This window comes from Homalodisca vitripennis, chromosome 1 (assembly GCF_021130785.1).
Source record: "Homalodisca vitripennis isolate AUS2020 chromosome 1, UT_GWSS_2.1, whole genome shotgun sequence".
Lineage (NCBI taxonomy): Eukaryota > Metazoa > Arthropoda > Insecta > Hemiptera > Cicadellidae > Homalodisca > Homalodisca vitripennis.
This window is the reverse complement of record NC_060207.1, coordinates 64,444,516-64,459,502: the sequence shown is the minus strand read 5'-3', so window position 1 is coordinate 64,459,502 and position 14,987 is coordinate 64,444,516. Positions and strand designations below refer to the sequence as shown.

The 14,987-nt window shown below is 32.5% G+C and overlaps 1 protein-coding gene across 1 annotated transcript in view; it reads left to right on the top strand.

Annotated features, from left to right (window-relative positions):
- The window catches only part of LOC124363344 (NEDD8-activating enzyme E1 regulatory subunit), a 61,855-nt gene that overhangs the window by 26,114 nt on the left and 20,754 nt on the right, over positions 1-14,987 (top strand). The window lies entirely within an intron of this gene.

The window sequence follows — 14,987 nt, the reverse complement described above, 5'->3', positions numbered from 1 at the left end:
TACTCAACTTTTTGTTAACTGTTCTTTAAATTTGACATAGGTTTTATAACACTTCAAGAATGCTTGATGGGCACTACACATCATCTAAATGTATTACCAGCAGTGGTTTTACACATGATTTATTGAGAAACAGGCTATAACGAAATCTTGTAAGTTAACTAGCTGCTCATCCAAAACAACAAGTCAGGATGGCCCTATTCTCGGGCGCAGGAATATGCCTTGAAGTAGCGGGTTTCGTCCCCCACACCTGATGTTAGGGATTGTTGCTGTCTAAGGTACACTTATACGAGAGTAATTGGTCTGTGGTAAAGCTGGCGGGAGGGGCCACCTTAAATTAACAGTGGTTAGTTTGAATGGAATTTGACATAAATAGTATATTCTTATATGCTCCAGGCTCAAAACACTTGCTTTACATATTTTGTCTTTACTACTACTAGAATAAAACATTTGAGTTGTGTTATTTTATCTTTTGATAGTCATTCGTTATCAGATCAAGACCGTAATAATAGCTTTTAAGGGTTAACCCTTAAACTGGCAGTCATTTTTCCTTCAGATGGCAAGACATTTTGAGTGTTTTGTACCCGTATCTTAAACATTTTGTAAAAAATACATTTTTATTTTAAACCTATATGTGTAATACCTTATTTTTTCAGGAACATTTAGAGATATTATGGTATAAAAACATCATGCATAAACCATAAAAAACATTACTACACTAATTTATTTTAAGTGGTGGAACTGTGCCTGTTAAAATGTGATGATATTATAAATATTAGAATCTGAGTTAGCCAATTTATTCTTCAGTTGATCTAGAAAATATATAATGGTATCCAGGTTCTTTTGAATGAAAATTAAATGTACTGTTAAAACCACAAATAGTACATGAAAAGCTAAATTTGTTACTATGAGTACGATTATTTTCAAAAATTTACAAAAAATATGATTTTCACATGATGTTTCCGAGACATACCAAAATCTAGGAAATTAGATGTATTACAAAACAATAAATTAATTAATAATCGATTTCTAATTTTTTATAAGTGGTGAACTAAATCTAATTTTTTGCTACGGTTACAATTATTTTCAAAAATTAAAAACATAATATATAAATTTTTACTCTAAATATTTCTAAAATATACCAAAATTTAGCATAGTATAGTCTAAAACAAAGCTATAACAAGCTATAAAATCAACAGAATTAACCATACCCATGATATATTAATAATTTTCAAAATGGTTAGATGAAGACGATCATTCTAGTAAAAAATATAAATAATGGTGGTAGTGTTGATTTATGTACTATATGAACTGTCAAAACGTGTGTTTCAGATCCACTTCATAATGTCGATTGCCAGTTCTAGGGTTAAGCAAACCATTTAATCCATAATAAACCCAAACAATTAAAACTCTAGGGATAAGGAATAGCCAGCCCGTCATGAATCAAGATAAAACGGGTGATTGTTGTACGGATTAACTCAGCAAAAGCCATTAAGGGGTTAATGGACGAGGTTCAAAATTATAATATTTTAAATTAGAGTCACAGGTTTGTACACAGTTATTGTTGGCTGACTGGGGTGCAACATTTACCCTGTGCATTAAACATTGTTTCTACATGTAATAAGATACAGCAGCTTGTAAAATCATCTTATTGTTTCATCTCATCACCACATTAAATATATAAAATACAATTAAATAGTCATTTTACTTGCAGTTGCTTGTTATTCCACTTGCTGGTAATTGATGGCTGTGCCTTGTGAACATGCACTCACTCTTGTATTTGTCAAAGCACTATTAATTTGTCTTTTGCTTTATTTATTTATTAACCCGTTCTTTGCCCTTGCTTAACTAGCTATTGATATGAATAAATAAAAGTTTGATTTACAATTATTATTGAGATTATTTGTCACATGTATGATACAGGGTTTCGTGAATTATACTGCCATGGGCACATAAAAAATTATATCCAACATAGAAAAGGTTGTGGTGCATGTTAGATTTGAATTTATACAAAATAGGTTCGAATTTTGAAAGATTTGGATTCATAAATTGGGTAGATCTTACTTGAGTTCAAATCCAGTTTTACTTTGTGTGTTCCATTGACACTTATTCATCTTCCAATCATCCTTGTCGGTTTAGTGTGGATTTAATACTGGTAGTAGTAATCCTTGAAGATCTGAGAGTTCTGGTTGTCATCCAATATTCAAGTGTTCATCATCTAGTATATGCCTATTCTGTTCTTTTACAAAAATCAAGATTCACCAATTTGACACAGATAATAAAATGTATTACTGTATTTAATAACTCAAATGTTGATTAACTTTTATGAAAAAATGGTTCTTCTCCTTCGCATATTAACCCTTATAACGTCACAGACGCCGTATGGCGCATAGGCAAACTATCTCCAAACGGCAAAGACGCGGTACGGCGCATCGACACAAAATTGCGTCTATAGCAAATTTAAGTTCCTTTTAAATCCGATCAATGTCACTAACGGTATGCGTCAACCATGTGTGTGGGTTATTGACCTATGTCAAGCGTCAAAATATAGCTGTCGCGTTACATTGTTTGAAACAATAGACGCGGTGTCTAGACACTCTCCCCGTCACACGGCACAGACGCCGTACAGCGCGCGCGCTTTTGTTTGCAGTTTGGCTTCAGGTAGTGCGTGTCTAACCATCGCTGAGTCGGTTTCCTTCGTCGTGTTTTCTGTTTATATGGTTTTTATTTATTTGCTAAAAGTATTGATATCTAAGTTTTAGTATTCATTTAGCGTTTTTAGTGTCATTTTAGTGTTTAGTGTCACCTATTTAGTGTTCAGGTACTTTGGGATTATACCGACCAAACCAGTATGAAGAACACAAAAATATAAATTTATAGCTAAACAAACATGATAGAATGAAAAAACAACTCTTTAATTACAAAATTAGAAGCATTTCCAGGCATTGTGATCGGTATTGTTGTCGCTGTTATCTTATCTTTCTCGAGAATCCCGATTACGACAGGCCACGCGGCATCACATGATTTGCGCGGTACATGATTGCCTTTCCATTACAATTCAATTTATATTTCTGATCAGATCCTCTAGAATTTGATATTTTACTGATAGGTACTATCTCGAGGTATGTTTTTCTTTCATTGACATCAGCGAGAAGGCATGGCACTCGCATTTTGGGTGACGGAGTATGATCAAGAATAAAAACAAGTTTTGAGTGTTTTTTCAATAAAGAGTTAAGTTTTAGTTTGATCATGTTTGTTTTTATTGAATTTTTGTGTTTGGAGAAATGTAGAGGTAAAACACGGAAGTACAACAAAGCGACGCACCACTCGAACGGGCGGCGAGACTCTGCAATCACGTTATCTACTAGACCGCTCGACTTTGACCTCTGTCTGAGGATGGGGAGGGGTTTTATAATTTTAAAATTTTTACTTTTTTATACTTACCATAATTATAGAAAGTAAAAATAAAAATGAACTTTACACATTTAATTTTTTTTTTTTTTTTTAATATTGTGCCGTTTGCTGGAAGTCGTGAAAAGATATACTGACGTTATAAGGGTTAAGCCATCATTCCTAAGAATAAAATTTCATTATTGTAAAGTCACTAGCTGATCTAAATTCACTTTATAACTCCAGGTGTTGTAAACTTACTTTGCATAACAATCTCCTTGATATTAAGATTTAACCCTAGAACTGGCAATGGTGTCACTCTGTACTGGCGGCTCTATTTTAACAGCCTCGCAGACGTTTCTTTTAATGTATCACATTTCATAACTGTTAGTCCAAATATAAACTATTATATGTCAATGTATTCACAACTATATGGAGAGCATTATAATAACAATATCTTATTGTTTCCATGGAAACATATTTTTGTTTTTTTTTACAAAATGTAAGAAAAATGTTTTTTGGACATTATTTTTGTAAATATTCCGTTGTGTAACTGCTTAGCAATAAGCTTTACATCGAAACTGTAAATGTATAACTTATTCAAAATTTTATCCTGAATCCAAAAATATATAATTATTGTAACTTTTACCTTAAAACGTATGTGTTACAGGGCTTTATATGAAAAGGCACGCGTATTTACTTATTTTCAAAAATGCGTAGATTTCTAAATATATTATTGTTCGTGGGTAAACATAATCTCATGATTGCATTTATACTTATATAAGTATGACAGACAAAACAAAAATTAAATTAAATAATAAATTTTAATATTACCTTATTTATATATGTACAATATATACAAAGTTTCATTTTTCACTCAGCGTCACTAGATCACGCCCTGCGGCTCTCTAAGATCATTTGATCGGTCTCTAAAGTTTTCACCCATACTGAACAACTAAAAATATAACCTAAGAAAGCTAAAAAAACAAAAATAACAACACTAAAACACTATAAAATACAATTTTCACAAACACAAAACCCGGCACTTGTTTACAGTTTCACAACAATGTGGTTGACCCCCACTACGTTCACGTCAGCTGTCCATAGAGAATGATTTTTTATGGTAAACAAAGAAGACAATAATCAGTAGAAGAACAGTAAATCTGTACTATAGTTAATGCTCTTCCAGAATATATAAAATAAAAATCATTTATATGACCTTAATTGCCTAAAATTTCAATAACTGTACATGTCTACTTTGGCGACGAATATTCGTCCTTGCCAAATCGGACGGACCTTTGGCGACGAAAATTCGTTTCATACCAGAAATTACTTTATTTTATCTGATGATTCAATTTTACAATAGTTTATGTATTTCTATCTTATATGTATGATAATTTGTTTTATGTTAATTTTAACTCTAAAATAGGTTGCTAGTTTATCTTAATTTTAAAATCTATTGATTTATATATGTTTATTTTAAGTTATCAAAATTGTATGGGTGTATGTCTTCTTCTTGTATGGATTCCTGTGTTTGTGTACATATGTGGTATAAACTCCATTAGTTATTTATTAATCTTTTATAAACAAACATAAAATAATATGAACTATTAACTTTTCAAAACAAAACTGTAATAGCACTGAATATAAAATTATCAACGTGTTTAAAGAAATTTAGCATATAGGTTATCATTAGGTACATATTTTTATGCTGTGGTGCCATTAGTTGTTGAAGTTCGACTTTATTATTTATGTCACGCAATTTTCTTGTAATTTGTTTGTTTGTAAGCAAGTATAAGCATAAGTATTAAATTTTGTTGTTTTACATTATGTATTGTAGTATTGTGTAAAGGTCTTGTTGAATAGTATTGTGTTGAACAGTACTGTTGAGTCTGTGAATACAATATGTGTTTTTCTTTGTGTTTATAAGTAAATATGTGTGTGTGTGTGTGCGCCGCGCGCGTGTGATGTGAAATGATTTGTTTTAGTTTTATGCAACTCATTGCATTCTGTTGTTAAATTGAGTATACTTTTATGCAGAATGTCCCGTAACTCTCTGAACAAAGACTCAGGTCAAGATAAACATATTTCACCATATTAACATGGGTTTCTGGTGCTTAGTTTCCCATCTATTTGTCTGTTTGTTTTTTTTTTTTTTTTTATTATTATTAAAAATTAATATCTTAAAAACAAATAAATAAATCCTATTAAATTTGAGTCAAATGTTATGGTAACAAGGCCAATTACAACATATAATATTATCTTCAATACTTTATAAATGGCGGTCAGTTAAAACTTTTAATATCTTAGAAACCACTAATTATACTGCAGAATATTACAAAAATAATATGTTTTGATGGATTTTGTTGCAGTTTTGATGGATTTTGTTGCAAATCTAATTACTCCAAAATTGTTTAAATCAAATAATAATAACAAATAAGTGGTTTAGAGCAGATATACTGTCATAAGAGACAGCCCAGACTGACATTCTTAGCGAATAACCAACAATACGAAATTTGAATAAACAGCAACTCTAGAATATCTTGTGCATATTATTGCTTTTTGTGTTTTATGGTGCAAAAGAAATTAAATACATGTTTCAGGCCTACCTAAGGCTAGTCTAGGGCCAAATATTCGATGTTGAATTAATTTATTTTAAGATTTTTTTTTAATGACATTTCTTTACTAAAATTAAGGCATACAACAATGTTTTTCTCATAAAAAAGCTTATATAAGCTGTTGACAATTACAAAAACATTGTTCTCCGCAAGATTGTGCTAGTTTATTTTCTGAATAGGCAACAGTTAACCTAGAAAAAGTGGCTTGAATTTATTTTTGTGTGTTTTTTAATGTAATTTTGATTAAAGGAAGCCTTATTTTAAATAAAGCAGTTTGTTATAGTTAATTTAGAGGTTTGTCTTTGTTTACTATTCTTCATAGTTTACCTTTATTGATCTTTTTACTTATTTAAATAAAACATAAGTGTCTTAGCAACAAATTTTAATGTACTTCATCGCTTTAATTTTTTTTTTTTTTTTTAACTCCACTAAGTAGGCCATTTTTACCCTAACCTCAGATACAAAAAATGTATACAAAAATTATTTGATTATGTTGAAACTTTTAGTATACTTTTTACCATTCTAAATATACTGTTTTTTCATCAATAAGCCGTTATAATAAAAATTACTTTAAAACAATTTTTTTATTTTCAACCAACATTTTGACATACTTTTTTACCGAAAAGGGTCCACTAGGGGCTCTTTTTTCTTGTAATTTCAATCAATAAAATAAAAAATCTATAGTTCAATTGAAAAAATAAAAAACACAAAATATTGGCATTTTTCATTACACATTGTATTATATATTACATTATGTAAGAAAATCGACAATAGACTCAGTCGTGCGTCTTGTGGATTGGATAGTAGAGGGAATTGAAGGTCACAGAGATACTCTAAGTGTATTTCTGGACCTCTCTAAGGCTTTAGACTGTGTTGACCACGTATCCTCATTTCCAAATTGGAGCATTACGGGATATGAGGAATCCCCCTCAGGTGGCTCGAATTGTTTCTCAGTAATCGAGTTCAATTTGTAAGAATTTCAGATCCTCAATCAAAACAGGAAATACTGAAGTATGGAGTTCCGCAGGGCTCTATTCTTAGTCCCTTACTCTTTCTCATCTACGTTAATGATGCCAGCTCATCTGTTCAACAAGGACGAATCGTCCAGTATACAGATGACACGACTCTCTGTCTCAACACGAATTCAATCGAAGAACTCAAAAAAGTAACATTCATTGAGCTCAACAACACAGTTCAACACTTTAATGAGCTTAATCTCAAAACCAATTCAACAAAGTCAAATTTCATCCAATTCTGTTTGCGAAATACAAATGCATACCAAAGTACAACAGTAATGTTAGACGATACTGAGATTGAAGAAGCCTACACAACAAAATTCCTTGAAATACACCTTGATCAAGGGTTGACTTGGGACTGTCACGTAGACCACGTTTGCTCAAAACTGTCCTCAGGAATCTATGTTTTGAGAAAACTATCCGAGTATTGCCTGACCCAGATATTGATGACGGCATACTATGGAGTAATCTACCCACACCTATCCTACGGATTAACTTTGTGGGGAGGTTGCGTAAACTCAAATTTCTCAAGAATCTTCATTCTTAAAAAAAAGCGATCCGAATAATTGCCAAATTGCGTAGTAGAGAGTCGTGTAGGCAAGCTTTCAAAGACCTAAAACTGTTGACATTGCCCCGCCTCTATATTTTAGAGACCTGTCTTTTTTTTATCTAAATGTAATGCCATAAGAGATAGTACACTCTTATGTAACTAGAGGCAGGAACAAGTACCGAACTGGGGCACACAGGACGGTATTGTTTGAACGTTTGCCTTCCCAGGCAGGCGTTCCCTTTCTCAACTGATTACCAAATTCGATCAAAAATGCCCCAATGCCGAAGGCATTTAAAGCTCGTCTGAAAACAACTTTAGTCACAAACGCTTTTTACAACACGGACGAGTTTATGGCATTTAATTGGGAGACCTTTGATTGGCAAACTGACTTGGGACTAGAGTTAGATAATTCGAATGAGTGAGAGAGTGTGACAAAAACAATGTACAATGTATGTATGAAAGAGAATTTTGTGGTAGTGTATAGAAAAGTTTAGCTCTCTAAATTTGACGATTCCGATACATTTCCTGTAAAAATGTCGTATGGAATAAAATATTTATTATTATTATTATGTTCGTCAAGAAAGTATAAATTTTTATTTCAATTTTAATTTTTTATGTTTAAGAATGTTTGAATATTTTGGAAAGTTTAGAAACATTGTTAGGGGTGAAAGTTATATTACAGGTTTATAATAGTGCCCTTTGAAGCAAATGGATAGGGTCAATCCTATTTTTCTATTAGACAGGTCTCAGTTTGTTTCAGAGCAAGCAGCCGCTTTATCGTCAAATTATATTGGATTAGTGTTGTTGAACAAGCCTTGTAATCAGCATTTTGTAGGATTTTTAGTATTAAATACAAAACTTAAGTTAAACTTTATTTTTATGTAAAAAAATTATTTAAAACATTTTTTTTAATTGATAATATTTTTTACATAGATCAAATTTTATGCATGCTATTTCTTTTTTAATTTTGTACATTTATTCACTGAATATCGTGCTTCTTAAATTTTATAAATTCACGTAAATGATCATGGGGTACCTTCCTGTATTATTTCTAAAAGCCACGATTGACATTTGGTGAAAAGAATGAATTTTGGTTATAAGAACCGTGAAATAATATTTTAGAGGCTCGATTAAGAAGGACCACTTCACACTAGGCAGTGAAGACGCCGAACACACTGATTTTAACAAGAGTTCACTAGGTTACACATAATGAGTTTATGAACAGTGCATATTCAAATAAAGTGCAGAAAATAAACAGTTACCTTTGTTTTCATGAGAGGTACCTAACCGTAGTCTGCTGTTGTTGAGGGCCAGGTTGTGATCAGTAAGTGTGGAAATAGGCTGCTGTCTTGTCGGCAGGCGTGAAGACGGAAGATGTCCTTCACGGATTCACTCACGCACAATACGACCGCAAACGAATAGTTCATAACACTGTGGCCAGTCCTGTAGAGCACGGTAGACGCGGGTGTCCGGGAGCAGAGACGTTCTGGTAGAGATTGCCAATCCAGAGCACTGACTTTAATGTTAATGTAAATGTACAACAAATAGAGATAAACTAATATTTAAGTGAGAGAGTAACACATGGGGGAGAGAGTAAGTATAGTTAGCAGTGTCTAGAGAGAGTACATAAGTGCCCCAGGCGGGACCGAGAGTATAATGAGCAAGCGTGCCGTCGCTTGCAAGGTGGGCAATTGATAAGTCAACCGTTGTGATTGGTTGGTGAGAGTACAGTAAACAGCTGATTCGTGAAACAATGGTTCATTGGTCTGTCACTGTACGTGAATATTTTAATCCAGTAAGGAATGGTATTATAGGCACTAGGCCGCAGAAAGAGATATATAATTAATGTAGTATATACAGTTTAGTAAATAAAGGCAAATATAGAGTATAAATTGTCCAAAAAATATATACATAATTATTATTCAATAAAAGTAGCCTTTTCATATTAGGCAATAAAAAACAAGTTAATTAACGCAATAAATACTTAACATTTGGTAAAAATTAAAAGTCGAGGAATTTATATTCTTATTTTGTCATACAAACAAAGGAATGATCAGTAGTACAAAACGTTTCAGAAAATGACTGAAGCACAAGAATTCATAATAATTGTCGATCAATGTAAAGTATACCTCAATCAATTGCTACAGCTTTCAAAGAAAAAAAAAACAAGAAAAGAATCTAGTGAGAAATAAATTATGAAAGTAGCAGTCATTTTGATTTTGAGCATAATTTATTTGTGAACAGCCTTAAACCAAAATCAAAAATTTCACAGCATTCAAAAAGGATGAGGCTAAAGAAAAAATTGTATTACCTTTAAAGGAAAGAGATCTTCCAGATTTGTTAAATAAAACTATTAGATCGACTGAATTTTTTTAAAGATTCAGGTGAAGTTCAGACTTATCATAATTGATGCATATTATCTTTTTAAAAGGAACAAGCTCAACATCCTGTAGACACACTATGAGTGAAGATTCAAAATATTTCATAAGTTATTGTGTGTATTATTAAAATAAACTCAAGCTAATGCCAATTTTCTCTTAACGATATTAAAGAAAATTTTGATGGTGATATTACAATCGATTTGGTTTGAAATATATTAACGAATGGTATTATGAAGCCATGTGATATATCAGTCCAGCTCGAGCAGCCGAGCAGATAAGAGCTAGTGCGTTATCGCTCCGACGGTTCAAGGTCAAGGCTACCTCGTGTACGAAGCGACGTGTGGTGACATACAGTTTGCGCTGTCAGTATAGGATATATTGTATTGAAAAATTTAAAATGTTGATCTGTGCCGTCTGTAGTAAGGAGTGTGATGATGCGAGTGCTATCAAGTGTGCTGCGATGTGTGGTGTTTCAGCAAATGCTAACTGTGTTAAGACTGACGGGAAGAAGAATTTACGTTCCAACATGGAGTGGAGGTGTAAAGACTGGAAACAAGACTCCAACAGCCGGTAGTGCTGCTTCTGCATCTTCTGGTCATAGTGAGTTGATCAAAGACTTTATAGTTAAGGTGATGGAAGCTTTCAAAACAGAAGTTTTTCAAGAACTAAAAAGTTTTAAAAATGATATGTTGGAACTAACGAAATCCGTACAATTCATCTCCGATTAAATTTATTCTTCAACTGCATTAATGGAAGAATTAAGAACCCAATTTGCTGACCTCAAGAGGGAGAACGCGGAATTGCGGTCAGAAAATAAAGTTATCTGCCAGGAGCTCACGGAACTGCGGGAGAGAACGATGGAACTCGAGCAGTATTCAAGAAGAAATAATATCGAGATCAGCGGTGTGCCGATGATGGATGGAGAATGCATGGAGGCGGTGGTGAAGGACGTGGGCGCGGCGCTGGGGTTGGAGGTTGAGCCTGCTGAGGTCGCTGCCGCACATCGCGTGCCGTCTTTTAAAAGGGGAAGAGAGCAGTCAATCATCGTTCAATTCAACAACCGAGCCAGAAGGGACCAGTGGATCGCTAAGTACCGGGAAAAGAGACGGCTGACTGCCAAGGAGATCAACCCTGCATTCCCAAGTTCGAGAGTCTTCGTGAATGACCACCTGTCACCTGCCAGCAAGCAGTTCTACGCCAGGGTGAAGCAGCGATGCAGAGACGTCGGCTACAGCTTTGCTTGGTGCCGGGATGCGAAGTTCTTCGTGAAGAAGTTACCCGACGACCGCCTGATGAAGATATCATTGGCTGACATCAAAAAAATCAAGTAAAATAATCTTTAATATATTGCTGTTTTTTAGGACTAGTTTTATTTTTATTATTTTTTGTTTGTTGATAAAGTATGTATTTGTTTTACCCTTATTTTATTTGTTAAGAATTTTGTAAGAAATAGCCATAAGGACTGATTGTGAAAACTTGCATAACAAATACAGTTCAGAAAGCTTTTTCGATGAGCAAGGGAATGTTTTTAATCTGGTTCACACAAATATTAGAAGCATAAGGAAGAATTTTGATGCTCTTCTATTAGAATTAAGCCAAATAAAACAAAAAATTCATTTTATTGCCTTGAGCGAAATTTGGATAAATACAGATGTAATTAACTTTTACCAGATACCTGGATATAATGTTTTTCACTGTTGCAATGACGCATACAGAGCCGGAGGTGTTGTGTGTTATGTAGTTGAAAATATAAGCGTTGATCAATTAAATTTTAACTTCAACACTGCTGACACTGTATTATTAAAATTAACTTTTAAACATTATTTCTTTAAATTGTGCTGTTTGTACAGAATCCAGAGTTTTCCAGAAAATAAATTTTTAAGTGAGTTAAGCACGTTTTTATCTAATTTAAACAACAATGTAATATTATTGGGTGACATAAACATAAATACTTTAGTAGATAACAGCACTACTCAAACCTATTTAAACCTTCTAAACTATTACGGTTTTGTTCAACTGGTAAATAAACCAACACAAGTTACAGATGTCTCTAAGACATGCATTGATCACATGTTTATAAGAGATAGATATTTAAGTAACTTTGAATGTGGTGTCATTGATGTAGGTTTAACTGACCATAGCTTCTTGACTTTAAAAATTAAACAGTTCTCACAAACCATTGATTCTGTTAGTAGTAGACCTACAAACAATAGCCATAGTATACCAGATTATAAACAGATTACAGAAAGATTACAGAATGTTGACTGGAGTAGTTGTTATGAAGCAAAGGATGCTAACGTAGGTTTTAATATTTTTCATGATTTTTTGTCTGGAATTGTAAATAACTCTCAAAAAAGTGTAAATGTAAACAGTAAAATTTAAAAAGCAACTTCTATTAGCCCCTGGATAAATGCCAGACTTATAAACAAAATAAATAGGAAGAAAAAACTGTACAAAGTGTATAAAGACCATATGACCATATGATATTGCTTTTAGACAGTATTACAATAACTTTTGTAAAAAATTATCAAACGAAATAAATATTACAAAAAACAATTATTATTCCAAGAAAATTGTAGAGTGTAAAGGTGATACGTCACTTCAGTGGAAAATAATAAATCAAATTAGTGGCGCACAAAATAAAAAGGGTGTTGAAAAGATTGAATTAGATAACGGGGAAACTATTTCGGACCCCGCCGCCGTGGCGCAAGAGATAAGCAAATACTTTCATGACATTCACTCAAACTCGGATAATGAGATAGGCCAATTACAGTTGGCGAGTAGAGTAAATTCCTTTTTTGTGTCACCGACCACGGAGCACGAAGTAGCCTCAATAATAAATAGCTTAAAAAATAAGAAATCCTCGGGTTTTGACAATATCACTGTTTTATTTATAAAACAAATAGTTCAATATGTCTCACCTGTTTTATCTCACATTATAAACTTAAGTCTCACAAACGGAATTTTTCCTGAAAGTTTAAAACTAAGCTTAGTCGTCCCCATTTTTAAAAATAATTCAAGCAAAGAAATTGATAACCTCCGCCCAATTAGTCTTTTGTCAGTTTTTTAAAAAATATTTGAGAAGATTATGAAAGTGCGATTAGTTCAGTATCTAAATAGTATAAACTTTTTTAGCACTAAGCAATATGCTTTCACAAAGGGAAAGTCTACTGAAGATGCTCTTATCAATGTAACAAATTTCATTTACAATAGTTTTAACAAAGGTGAAAAAATTACAGGATTATTCATAGATTTCAAAAAAGCGTTTGATTTAGTAAATCACAAAATACTTTTATGCAAATTAAAATCAATAGGAGTAAGGGGAAGTGCTCTAAAATGGTTTGAAACATTTCTAACTGGAAGGAAGCAGCGTGTAAAAATACAAAATTCTTTAAGTAGCCCTACTGTTGTCAGAGCTGGAGTGTCCCAAGGTTCCATGTTGTCTGTAACTCTTTTTTTAATATTATAAACGATTTACTAGAATCAAATTTCCGTGGAATTCCAAGCGCTTTTGCCGATGACATAGCTATTTTTTATTCTAAAAAAAATATTCAGGATATGTTCGTTAACATCTCAAATGATTTGCTTCTTTTGAGGCTTTGGTGTTATAATAATAAAATGGAATTAAATGTAAAAACGACAAAATATGTAAATTTTCATTTTAATGGATTCAGTTTCTTGTCATTAAAGTACCACAAATTAGACTGCGTTAACATGAATAATTGTGACTGCTTGGTCATAAATAAAGAATTTAGTTTCAAATATCTTGGAGTTATTTTAGATGAAAAACTTACATGGGAAAAACATGTACATTCGATACTTACACAACTAAAACCAGCTTTGAGAAAATTCTATTTTTTGAAAAATTTTTGTAATGAAGTTTTATTAAGAACTCTTTATTTTGCATTAATACATTCAAAATTACAGTACGGGATTCAATGCTGGGGAGGAACTTTTAAGTATAAAATTGAAAAAATACGTATTCTTCAACACTATTTTATAAGAATAATTCTTAGCAAACAGAAGGGAGAAAGTTCTTTTCCATTATACCATCAATTAAAAATTTTACCAGTACAGCACCTGTTTGTCTACAAGGTTCTATGCTTGTTTGACATTAAAAGTGGTGACACAGGAACAAACCAACTTTTTTACAGTACAAGAAAGTTGCAGTAATAATGTTTTTAGAGTGCCTAAAGTTAGAAAATCACTATTCAGACAATCTTTTATTTATGTAGGCCCAAAATATTTCAATAAACTACCAATTAATATAAAAGTATGTTCAAATATTAGAGCTTTTTCTCGGGAGGTGAAATACTGGCTGTTTAGTTATGATGACTTAAGTTTTCTAAACAATGTGATTATGTAAGATAAATGTATGTTTTGTTAAAAGGAAAAAATGGAAGATACAGCAGTTATATGATTACTTTAAATTTTGTATTTGTTTTTTAATATTAATAATGGTTTAGTTATAGAATGTATAGAATAAGGAATTTTAAGTTCTCAATTATGTACAAAGTTTTATACAGTTAGTGTAGCATAGTGTATATAGTGTATAGTGAGCACAGACGGCACAGAGCGTGGTGCTGCTCTTATCAAAGGACAGTTACTTTGCTGGACTGAACAATATTCATGTTTTTGTTTGTGTAGCGCTGCCACGCTACTTGAAACTGTGGCAGTGTAATTCCTGTCTACAACTCTGTAAAATACCTGTATTTATTCTGGAATAAATCATTATTATCATGTTTGACCACCGAAAAATTAATCTTTTAAACACAATTTATTGCAGCTGTGAGAGAAAGGCTGCCTTTCTGTCAAATGTTGTTGTAGGAAAGAGACTACAAATACACAGTCTTATGTCCTAATTAATTATTACGAGTTGGGCAATTATACTCACTTAGAACTTCTGCCAATCACAATTGTGACTCAGAAGAAGTAGAAGAGACCAATACTGCTAATAAAGAAACTGTCAGTTCAGCTTAAAAATGAAGAAGAACAATCATTCACTGCTAAAAGAGCAAGACTTGAAGACATAAAA